Source organism: Acartia tonsa, chromosome 15 (assembly GCF_053477335.1).
Source record: "Acartia tonsa isolate MP-2025a chromosome 15, ASM5347733v1, whole genome shotgun sequence".
Lineage (NCBI taxonomy): Eukaryota > Metazoa > Arthropoda > Copepoda > Calanoida > Acartiidae > Acartia > Acartia tonsa.
The window spans coordinates 6691489-6704738 of NC_137274.1; the positions used below are offsets into that span (position 1 = coordinate 6691489).

Here is a 13250-nt window from a genome sequence, read left to right on the forward strand (position 1 = left end):
TATAGATCCCTAATGATGTGAAACAAAATTACCACTTGTGTAGATTAAAAGATACTGCTAATTAAAACGAATTAATCAAGATTTCATTAAAGTACCCAAGTGTTTTATGCCAATAAATGAGAGAACTTTGGGTTCCAATGTATTGAAAGGTACAATGTCCCCTACTTCATGTAAAAAATTATTAAATATGTGTCTCATATAAAATTTGATAAGAATTTTATTTCCTTTGATAATTCACATTATTTTACACAAAAATTTTATATAAGAAAATTTACTTTATAAATTATCTACTAGCGGTTTCGCCCCTATTCTCTAGGCTAATTTACCTAAGAAAGTCTTGGGAAGCTAAAAAATTAAATCCCAGATAATCATCTTTCATAACTCGGAATTCTTTTTAAAAAAAAGAAAAAAAAGTATAGGGTGGGGAAATTTTTTCCTTGGGGGGTTTTGCTCAATGATGCAGTTGGGATTCCTCGTGGACCATGTGTCGACTTTCAATTGGATCTTTGAAAATTAGCCAATAGCATCATAAACATTAACAAAGCCAATTCAATAAAAAAAAGCAAAAAGCAATTTGCTTGCTGACAAAAAAGGTCCCCAAGACCGGGGCCAGGTAGTTGTCTTGGTTATAAAATACATCTATACTTATTATATTTACACTTGACTTATTATATTTACATTTGACCATTGAGCCACCTTTTGTTTTTGTCACTTATGTGTTCCTAAATCAGTTTGGGAGTTGAATCCATTTTTATAGAAGCAGAAATATAATCTATGATTATGGTTTGGACCCTCTAAAACTGTAATCTACCCTTCCACTTTCCCCTCTCTTGGTGAAGATATCTTCAACGCCGATACGATTTTTGAAATATAAGATTCCACTTTTGTCTCTCTTGTTGAAGATATCTTCACCAAGAGAGGCAAAAGTGGAATCTTAAATTTCAAAAATCGTATCGGCGTTGAAGATATCTTCACCAAGAGAGGGGAATGTGGAATCTTACATTTCAAAAATCGTATCGGCGTTGAAGATATCTTCACCAAGAGAAGGGAAAGTAGAATCTTACATTTCAAAAATCGTATCAGCGTTGAAGATATCTTCACCAAGAGAGGGGAAAGTGGAAAGGTAGATTACAGTTTTAGAAGGTCCAAACCATAATCATAGATTATATTTCTGCTTCTATAAAAATGGATTCAACTCCCTAACTGTAAATGAATGATATAATTTAAAATATTCATTTTAGTCAAACATTTTATCCCATATCCTTACTAGTGGCTTCGCCCCTAGCCTCTAGGGGCTTCGCCCCATGAGGTAATGGAAAGTCAACCGTCCAGAATGAATTTATAGTTATATTTTAAAAAAGTTATTCTTTGCCGAATTACTCTTTAGTAAAATCAAACCCAGGTTGTACGCCGTATGTACAAAAATGCTGAACAAATTGGGCTTTACTCTTCTGGGAATATACCTACTGGTCCTCCGGTGGTTTTAGGCTTTTTTCTAGGAGGGTGGGACACCCAAACCCCCCCCCCAAAAAAAAATAAAAATAAAACCAATTCCAAATTGTTATTTTTTTTTATTTTTGTAAACAAAAAACAGTAATTGGGTTGGGGGAACCCCACTGCACCATGGAGCGAAGCCGCCATGAAACCCCCCCCCCAAAAAAAAAAAAAATTTCACCCAAAAATTTTTTGGGGCTTTTTGTAACTTTTAAAAATTGACATCTTTAAAAAGTTGTCGCAATTATACGTATTAAATAAAATTTACAGAGGAGAGTTTTCAATGTTTGTGTGTACGTTGAACAACCTGGGTTTAATTTTTGCGAATTGAAATTTTTGTGCATACAGCGCACAACCTGGGTTTGATTTTACCAAAGAGAAATTCGGCAAAGAATAACTTTTTTGAAAATATAACTATAAAATCATTCTGGGAGTTGACTTTCCATTACCTCATGGGGCGAAGCTGGTTGATAGTTAAGTAACAGGATGTCTGTCTGTTTGTTTGTACCAAGAATCTTGCCAACCACTAAACAGATATGTTCTTCCTTTACAGGTTAGCTTTTCATAAGTCCTGGGAAGGTTTTTAACTATTTTGGGAGAGGGTACAACCAACTTTCAAAGAGAAATTGCCTCTGAAATTTTCAAAACCTTAACGATATTTGGGGGGGGGGGGGGGTTGAACGACCTCCCCTCCGGTTTTTCTATTTCATTTTCTGTGTGTGAAAGATAGAGGGCCATAATTCAGTGACTTGTTTTTTGAATATCAAATTTTCAAAATTCAAAAAAAAATTTCTAAGAGGATAATACCGAAAACAGCAGACAAACTGCAACCTAACATAAAACAACCTGTTAAAATCTACAGTGACATAACTTATAAATTCTATATTTTATAACAAACTAGCGGTTTCGCCCCTAGCCTCTAGGGGCTTTGCCCCAAGAGATGATAAAAAAAAGTTAAGGTGAAATTCATAAAAAAAAGAAGGACCAAGGATATCTCCTGCAAAAAAAAGGACTAAGGATATCTCCGACAAAAAAAATAAAAAATTGGGGGGGGGAATTTTTTGTTTTTGGGGGGGTTGGGGGTGTTCCATCCCCTAAGAAAATAGCCTAAAACCACCACAGGACCAGTAGGTATATTCCCTGAAGAGTAGAATCCAATTGGTTCAGTGGTTACCGAGATCTTAAGCTTCAGACAGACGGACAGACGGACGGACAGACATCAAGCTACTTTGTATTATAGATTATATTCCTTTGTTTATATGTACGTGTATGTGTGTGTGTGTGTGTGTGTATATAATGTATGTATGTGTGTTTGTCCATGTGTGTGTGTGAGTGTGTGTTTGTGTATGTGTGTGTGTGTGTGTGTGTGTATGTATGTGTGTGTGTATTTATTTGTGTAAATATGTGTGTATGTTAGTTTGTGTGTATGTGTGTTAGTATAATCACTCTGTAAACTCATAATAATTCCTGTTATAGCGAGGTACGTTTACTATATAGTAATTACTAAAAACTCCGTACGTTCAGTTAAAACATGTTATTTTTATACTTATAAACAACACTTTTTATATGATATTATTTTTGTAATTATCTAATTTTATTCAATAATGATTCCTAGGACAACCAATAAAATATTATAAGAATCTCTCTGATGTCCAAAATGTAAATATATACTTGAACTGTATCTAAGCAATTTTACAACATTTCCTTACGTCTATCTGTCTGTTTGTTTGTATACAATAAATTTATATACTGCTTATTAAGTTCTGAAATCTAAAACGGTTTGTTTGTCCTACCATCTGATTTTAGTGCTTCGCTTTTATGTATGTTGTGACCCTTGTTAATTTATGAGATACCTTAATATATTCACCACATAATCATTCATAAGAATGATAACTATTAACTATGTTCAATCAAGCTCAAATGTTTACACTAACTGTCTATAAATGTGTTATCAACATTTTACAAAATTATAATTAAACTTTGATATTAACTTATCAATTATTAAAAAAAAAAAAATAGTTACATCCATGATTTCGCAATCCAAATATTAGGACAATTTTTCCCACAGACTTTTTTTCCCTTAAAATTTAATAATGTGTTTATAAATTTTAAACCGGTTACATGGCTATCTTTCATAAAAATAACAAATAATAAAGTTGTCAGCAAAGACTCTTTGTCAATTATAAAGAAAAATTAATACAATTAATACTAAAAATTGAATAAAATATATAATCAAAAGGGTTAAAATTGTCTACCTGCCTGGGAGATTAAAGCACTGCAAGATTTTAAGCATGTCCCAATAAATTCACTTTCTAACTTAGGTCTTCGCTGCCAAAAAAGAAAGCTGTTCATAAACTGACAGGCTTACAGTAAAACAACATTTTAAATCATTTTTAAAAATTCATTGCTGTTATCTAAAAGGCTAATATTAACTTTTTTTATTCAATAACTTATTAAATAATACAAAAAAACGAACCTTTTTTAAAAATAAAAAATATTAAAGTAAAAAAACGAATTTCTGGTCTTAAAGGGGACATTGGCTTTTTATTACATTAGTCCCTAAAGTTTACTTATTTTTTGGCTAAACAACTTTGGGAACTTTTATTGAAATTTGATTGGATGGTTTATTATGTTGTGTGTCAAGACGTTTCAACCACTAATTATAATCTACAGAAGGAGTAATGTTGTGTATCATCATTGGTTATGTACATCAATATATTGGTCATTGTCTTATCCCTTGAATCACTGCAAATATCAGTTATGGGCATACACAGTATTTAGGACTAACGAATACAGTCATACTGTTACCCCACGACCGTGGCTCAACACACAGTGCATCCCCATGTCGTCGGGGAGGTGATAGATTCTAATCTCGGCCCGACACTGTGTCATAACTAACAAATTTAAAAAAAAATGTTCCTACTGTTGCTATGTCAGGTGCACTAAATTAAAAGTTAGAGTAGAGGAAATGCCTTAGCCCGACGTCACCGAAACTGTCCCAATTTTGTATAACTTTTGCGGAACAAGTTCCAATTACGTCATATTTTTCTTTCCCGAAAAAGAGAAGGGGGAAAGAAAAAAAAGGGAAGGGGGGAAGAAAAAAGAGATGGGAGAAAAGGGGGTTTTCCCCATCTCTTTTGAAAAGATTTTCTTCCTCCCCTCCCTTTTTCGGGAAAGAAAAATATGACGTAATTGGAACTTGTTCCGTAAAAGTTATACAAAATTGGGACAGTTTCGTTGACGTCCCTTAGCCCATAAACAGGCATAACTTCTTACCACTTCTTACTCACAAAGGTAGTGAGATCAAAGGGTTAGTTGTCTGTTGGATGTTACTCAACATAATACCAACCAGTGGGCATTCCACTACAAGGGGATAATGCTCTGTGGTTACACATACAGACATATAATTATAGAGTTGCTTGGCTTCTCAAACAGGAAATTTTGAAATTGAAGATGTTTAATTTCACAATATCTAGAAATTTACAAAATTAAATCCTCCTGTTGAAATCTAAAGTTAAAGTATAAACTTTAAGGACCAGTGTAATAAACGGCCCACTGTCCCCTCCTTTTCTGGTAACTTGGGGAACACCACCCTCCAAAGAGATATCGCCCCTAGAAATGACTCCCCCAAAAACATTTTAAAAAAAAAACTTTTCTCATAAATAATGTATTTATAGCCAACAAGCGAAATAAGACTAAAATAAAATTTGGGAGGCAGATAAAAAGCTCGTCATTTCTATCAAATTTTGCCTCCAACAACAGCTGAAAATCAATAATAGGTTTCGTGATTTTTTTCCTGAACTTTTTTTGTTGTTGGTATAAGCTGACCTTTTCTTTTTAAAACTAAATCGCCCCTCAAGGGCTTATAAATTTATATTCTTTATTAAGCTCTGACACTCTACAAGGGTTGATATTTTGTCTGATCTTAGAGCTTTGCTTTTATGGATGTTGTCATAATTGTTTATCCCCGTTTGATTTTATATTTCATTTCATCATTATATTTATACTAAAGTCCCCAAAGTTGTTAAGCCATCTAATAAGAAAACGTTATCATAAAACTTGAAGACTAAACATCACATTACTCCCTCCCTCTCTGGTAATTTATTAATTTATTAAAGTTTCATAAGACATAATCGTCTTCTTTTGTGTAGCTGTTTTTTGAGAACACCTCTAACCGTAAAATAGAAGATTCGGGGATGGGACAATGGAAGATAAATGATGCTTTGCTCCCAAAGTCTAGAATTGAAATAATGCCTTTGATAGCTTGCAATGATATGGGGGGGGGGGGAATTGTTACTAAAATCGGTATAGACCCCTCCCTCCCTCCCTGTTGTAATATGAAGTAAGGATATCAAATTCACACATATCATATCTTAATAATTTATTTGTTTAGCATTTTCTAAAGTAAATGCCTGCTCTATAATTTGGGTCAGTACGCCTAATCATAAAATATTGATTTTGAGATATTTATTAAGAAAATATTTATTTAAATCTTAATTTTTTAGAAAATAATAGCCAAAAACCTGCCCAGGACATATTTAAAGCTTTCCTGAAATTCTGAAATGATATCGTGTTTGTTGATTAACAATTTTAGTTAATATTTTTTGTACATTTTTTTGTACCAAACTTCAGTAATTCAGAAAAGTATTTCTTGTGACACAATAAAAACTGTCCCTAATTTGTATTAATTTTGAGGAACACGACTCCAGTTACGTCATATTTTTCTTTTCCGAAAAAGGGAAGGGGGAAAGAAAAAAAAGGGAAGGGGGGAAGAAAAAAGAGATGGGAGAAAAGGGGGTTTTCCCCATCTCTTTTGAAAAGATGTTCTTCCCCCCTTAATATGACGTCACTGGAGTCATGTTCCTCAAAATTAATACAAATTCGGGACATTTTTTATTGTGTCATTTCTTGTTCATAATTGAAAATACAAAGTTTTTTAAAGGTGACCTATATATTTTTGAGGTCCTTTTTTATGGGTGTGGTCATCCTTGTTATTTTTTGCATATTTAGGAAAAGAGGTAAAAACAATCATACATATTAACTTGATACTTCGGAAATCAGCTTTTTATTTGAGTGGTTTCAGGTAAGTGTCATGCTAGAGACGTTACAATTAATATCTAAGGCAAGCATAAATGACATTTGAATTGATTTTTATGAGTAGGGGAATGTCTTGATCCATAAACAGACGCATACACAATTAGAACTTCAGACAAAAGCTGTGCTGTGCAAGTTGCTATTTTTGTTGAATTGTAATCTAATTTTTCGCTATTATGATATTCATGAGTAAAAAAATAGGTACTTTGGAAAAACCGGTTTTTAAGGCATAATTTGTTGAAAATTGACAAGTACTTTTTTCTAATACAAAACACCCCAACCCTATGAAGAAATTAAGATATAGATTATTAATTTCTTTCAATGGCAAGTGGGTTATATTAAGCAATACTTTTGTTCCATTAAAAAAAAACACCCTGTATAAAGTAGTTAAGTTTTTTTTTATCTGATGAAGCAATCAAGATATCTAAAAAATATTTTTACTTTTTTCTTTTAAAATCTAAATTAAGAAATTGGGTTATCCGATTCAATTCCCCCTTCTCAAGTGCCTCTTCAGGCCTCTAGGTGTGCTAGTCTTTAATACAAAGTAAAATGATGTCTGTCTGTCAATACGTCTGTCCCTTAAGATCTCAGTAACCACTGAACAGATTGGATTCTACTCTTCAGGGAATATATCTACAGGTCCTTTGGTGGCCTTAAGCTATTTTCTTGAGGGAAAGAACACTCCCATACTTAAATTACTCAAATTTTTGAAGCCAACGAATAAAAATGGGGTATAAAACTTTGAATACCATTGTAATTGTGTAATTTATTTCCAATGTCCCCTTCCTCCCTAGTTAAGGCAGTCATCCAAATATAAGAATAACATGAGTTCTATCTGTCTATTTGTACTAAAGAATCTCTATTGAACTGATATGGTTCTCCTTTACATTTAGCTTCTCAGTTAGAGATGTTACCAACTATTTTGTTAGATTGTCTAATTCGTTGAGCTTCACTGTTATGGATGTTGTCATTCAAATATATGGGTTTAGTCCCTTTTGTGGCAACGTTCTTAAGGGGCGATTCTTCATATTTTTCACAGTAGCTTTTCTCCTATTTCTAGCCCCTGTAGTGCCAATTGGCTAACCCTGTGGGGCAATCACCTAACCCAATAAAACCTAACCTAACCTAACATAACCTATTAAAATCCATTTTAAAAATACGACGAATCGCCCCTTAAGGGGCGTTGCCATGAAAGGGACTATACCCAAATTTATTTATAAGATGATTACTTTTTATTTATTATAAACTCTCAAAACACATTTTTATACATATCTGATATCAGACGACACTTTATCAGTGATGCTGTGAGTATTGGTGCAAAAAATATGACGTAACAAAAAAAATTAGCCAATGAGAGGCAGTTATTGACCAATGGTAAAATTTATAGTGGCCTCTCATTGGCTAATTTTTTTTGTTACGTCATATTTTTTGCACCAATACTCACAGCATCTTTATCAGTTAGAGAATTATCTTAAACTAAACAGCCAAGACTTGAAAACATTTTTTTATTATTTTTGCATTCACATATGTCTCAAAGCAACAAGCTGTTTGTTTATATGAATTATTATAATATTTTAGTTATGTTTTAAAATGTTTGTACATTTAAATTTATATAATTTTTCTTATATTTTTTTAAAAATGTTTACATTCGATAGGAGTTTTTTCTATCTCATTTTCTGTTTGTGAAAGAGAGAGGGCTTATTGTCTTTTTAAATATTAGTATGACAATATTGATTCCTAGGACAACAAATACAATATTATAAAAGAGCATTTCTATAAAATGTTCTTGAACAGCAGTTTGTAACAAACTGAAATTTTGAAAATCGGACAAAAAATACCAAATTATATGGGATATAAGTAAAAAATATAAAAATAATCCAAAACCTGCTAAAAATCAGTCCAACTGCCATAAATGTTTCCTTTAGAACATAAGGAAAAAGGATAAGAGGATGAATACTCACCCCTTTTTCATGGTAAAATACTACTTCCCCATCCCTAAATTTAGAAGAAGACGAAAATCAAAAGCCGCCCAGGGCTTTTTGTAAGTCAATCATAAATAATAATTTGAATAAAAAGAAAAGCGATATTTAGCAAACAGCCGTGGGCGGTCAGAATCAGCTGAATGTTCATTATGAAAAAAATTTTCCCCTTTTTAGAAATAGAAGGATTCATCTTTCATGAACAAATTTTTTAAAATAAAAATAAAATTCTATGTAATTTTTAATTAACCCATTAGTGCCGAGCGCCACTTTTATGGACCGATCGAGCTGAAAATTTCAGGGAAGCTTTGTTATGGTAAAAACTGAATTCCAATTTTTTTTGTTTTGCTCTAGTGGCGTGCACAGGAAAGTTGCAATAAAACCCGGTTCGGCGCGAGTAAAGAAACCGTTCGGCATTAATAACCGTTTTTGGCGTTTTTTGGTGCTTTCCCCCGGCATTCAAGCCCGGTTTCGACCTAAATACCCGGTTATTTGGCCCAAAAAATTAAAAATGTAATTTTTGAACGCCCAAAGTGAGATGAACACTTTTTAAAACTACGATACGATCCGTAATTGAAAACTACATAACCTCATGTAATTGATAGAGCTACAACTAACATACAAAACAATTTATATCACATTTAAGATTTTGGCTATAGGTACCGCCCTTTTCGGTTAAAAAAGCCCATTTCGAGGAAGTTTTAAAACTTTTGCTAATATATGTGGACGGGTATCTTTACTCATGCCGAGCAGGGCAATAAAACTTGCGGGTATTTTTACTCACGCCGAACCGGAGTTATATAGAACATAATTAAACGATAAAAAAATCATATAAAACATAATAATTTGAATAAAACGATTTCACAAATGAATGTAGTTGCCAATAAACTTTAAATTTCATGAAAAAAATCACTAACTTTACTTCATAAACCAAAAAGTTAGGAGGGGTATTTTAAAATCACCTCGTTTTTCTTGGTTTTCAAATTTTGTTGAGCTATACCGGCAAACGGAAGTAAGCAAAACTGTCTGCTCCAGGGGGAAATGAAAACCAGGGTAGTAGAGGGGGGATTCATACTGAGAATGATGCAATCCTAAAACTGAGAACCGTTTTTTTTCGGCATTTTCTGGAACCGGGCGTTAAAAGCCGGTTTGTCACTAATGGGTTAAAACATGAAAACGAAAATATCTAATCTAATATTCTTAGACTGCCTATTTTCGTCTTCTAGTTGCTTCGATTCCTCTCTTTTATTTTTTTCTTGGCTTAAAACGTCATACCCTCTAGTTCTCAAACAGGAAATTTTAGAATTGATTGTGTCATGTATTATTTCACGATAGCTAGAAATTTACAGAAATAATAAGGATGACAACATCCAAAAATTACTATGAAGCAGTTTCATACAAAAAAAAAACATTAAACTTGATAAAGTATGGAAATCAAGAAACCTTTAAAATCACGCAATTAATAGAGAAATCTCAATGAAACTTGATTGAAATATGTAGAATATGAACATATTCAATGGGGTGGGTTCATATCGGAATTAGACAAAGCGGGGATATGCAACAGATAAAATTAACCTTAAAAACATTTCTGACCGAAAAAGAATTTTAAAAAATTTAGTTTTAGAACACGACCACTTAAAAATATAATTCATTACTTATTAGTATGCAAAGACGACATTCAAAAAAAAATTTGAATCAGAACTATGGCTTCATGGTGCTCCCTGGAAAGGCCTTGAGGAGTAGAATCAGGAACTTTTGACCGTTTCAAAATATCTCGTTCCTAGCCTTAGAAATCACTAAAAAACCAAAAAAATTTTTAAGGTTTATTGAGAATTGTCCAATTTGTAGAGGTTTTTTAGATTTTCTCAGGCTAGGAACGAGATTTTTTGAAACGGACAAAAGTTCCTGACTCAGCTCCTCAACGCATTTCCAGGGAGCACCATGAAGCCATAGTTCTGATTCAATAAATTTTTGACTCCCATTTACAAATAGCTATACAATTGAATGTCTGGTCGTCAGCGGTTTTAAGTCTTAGGATAAATTTTAAATCATCCAAGGGTGTATTATATCTATATAAATTGAGTGCAGATCCCCGCTTTGGCCTCAGAAAAAAATGTCCAAAATCGACCCACCCTAATATTCAACCCCCTGATAATTTCAGCCGTCAATCCTGAATAGGAATCGAGAAAAAAATGAAATTAATAGACAAATGAAACTTAGGAAAAATATACTAAGATCTGTTGAAATATAGAGTAAAGTTATATTTTTATACTGCAGAAATCTTCACAAAAACAGAAATTATTTCAGCAGAGGAATTTTTCAGTATGGCTTCCCTATCGGTTCAGTGGTTAGGGAGGTCCAACGCTAGAGACAAAAAACTTACTACTTTATATTATAGATAGATAGATATGTAGCAAGTTTTTTTTGTATCATGACAAGCAGGCCAATGGACCAAGTAAAATATGAACTTGATGCTCATTCCATTGGTTTCAAAAAGATTTCCCCCCAAAATACTTCAGACAAAGGACTCAGGGATCTAAAGGGATAAGACAATGACCGATAAAGTAATGTACATCCCCTATGATGATACACAAATTACCACTTCTGTATATTACAAATTATGGTTTAAAGTTTTGACACTTTAATGATCCAACCAATCAGAATTCACAAAAAATTCCACAAAGTTATTAAGCCAAAGAATAAGAAAATACTAATTCAAAACTTTGGGGACTAGTATAATAAACCACCAACTGTCCCCTCTCTGACAAACAAACAGACGGACATTTGAAACTATAGAGTAACTTCACAAATAAAAATATTGAGGGGAATCATTTTGTTTTTATTAATGATGAATAAGAAAATGTTATAATAAAACTTTGGGGACTAGTGTAAAAAATAGTTCACATTGTACCCCTCCCTCTCTGATAATTTTTGACAAGCAAAGCGAGTTTTATAAATATTTTTTTCCTCACTAAATGTGAAAATATGTATATGTTTGATATACATAATGCATGTCTTGTTGTAAATATGTATGCTGTTAATATTTGTTAATTTGTTTATCTACAATACAAAGTAGAATGATGTCTGTCAGTCCGTCCGTCCGTCCCTTAAGATCTCAGTAACCACTGAACCAATTTGATTCTACTCTTCAGGTAATATACCTACTGGTCCTGTGGTGGTTTCAGGCTATTTTATTGGGGGGTGGGACACTCCCAACCCTCCTAAAAACAAAAAAATCCCCCTCCCCCAATTTAAAACAATTTATTTTTTACCAATTTTGGGAATTTGCCTTTGATTTGCGAAAAATTAGTGACCCATTTGCAATTTTTTCGGCTGTTTAGTAATAGAAGAAGTAATTATTTCGATACTCATATCATTTATTTTTTAGTTGAGTACCTAATTTTTTTTTTTAATTACCTCTAGAGGCTAGGGGCGAATCCGCTAGTCTAGAATATTTTGTACCTTAGCATTAAAGGTTCTAAATTTTAATAAATAAAAATAACATGTAAGAAAAAGAATCTTATTGCCGTGATATTGTATTTTCAGTTTTTAGGGATTATTTTTAAAGATCGGGCCATAGGCGAGTTTTTAATTTGTGCATTTTTTGTAATTTGTTATTACAGATGGCTTTTTTTATACCCTTCAGGTGCAAAGCCGCTATTTTAAGATATAGGCTCATAGAGTAGCTTCACTACTAAACATTAAAAATATATAAAAATGTATTATAATTAATTGATAAGAAGTCTACTTCCCAAACCTAATTATAAAATTTTTTTTAAGCGAAGCTTTTCTATAATTAGGGTTGGTCAGTCCGTCCGTCCGTCAGTCCGTAATGGATAGTTTTTTCGTTAATTTAGGCATGTTAGAATTTTCCTATAGATTTACAGAATGTCCCTACGTCCATTTTGTCCAACATGTGATAAAATCACCCGAGTTATTCGATTTTTGGATTGCTTATTCCTATTACAATAAGGTACAATATTTTGAGTGAAGCATCTCTATCCTTAAAATGTCAGTATGCCCTAAAACATAATTCTGTATTAAAGAAGTTTTGTAACAAATTTACGTTTTTTTTTGCCAAAACTTATTAAATGTTTTATTTTTAGTTTAACAAGAGTTAATGTTCGTCTGTCCTACCGTTTCAGAGCTTCACTTATATGGAGGTTGTCATTTTTGTTATAATTTAATTTTAGTAGCAAAGCTACTCTATAATAACTTTTACCTTGGCAATTTTGAAAGTTTATACTTCAAAGAAAAAGGAAAAAGTATGATACAGCTGCGTAACTGAACAAAGTGTCTCAAAAATCAGCCATGTGACGTCATAAAAATGATGGAGATGATAGGAATAGTTGGTAAGAAAACCCCTAACAAAGAGATGAATAATCCCTCATTTTTCCTATAATTAGGCTCGGCCCCACGTTCTGCCCATCATTTACACTTTGCTTTGCTCTCATGGATGTTAATGTTGCTATCATTGTTTAAAATACTTACTTTTGCTACAGATTTGTAATTGTATTTTAACAATTTGAATTTTCATTAAAATGTTTTCAAAAATAATTTAAACTGTTAACAAAAGAAATTGAAATATATTTTTTAAAAGGGAAGCTTTTCTATAATTAGCGTCGGTCCGTCTGTACGTCCATACGTCTGTCCAAGACAGATAGCTTTTTTCGTTAATTTAGG

General features: G+C 32.6%; 2 protein-coding genes across 3 annotated transcripts in view; both read right to left on the reverse strand.

The window, feature by feature from the left end:
* LOC145307217 (uncharacterized) overlaps window positions 1-3486 on the reverse strand; it is a 43712-nt gene extending 40226 nt beyond the window's left edge. The window contains exon 1 of the mRNA XM_080149596.1: window positions 3348-3486. The gene's annotated coding sequence lies outside the window, so the exon portion shown is untranslated. The remainder of the gene's footprint in view (window positions 1-3347) is intronic.
* The window catches only part of LOC145307096 (divergent protein kinase domain 2A), a 120509-nt gene that overhangs the window by 93748 nt on the left and 13511 nt on the right, over window positions 1-13250 (reverse strand). The window lies entirely within an intron of this gene.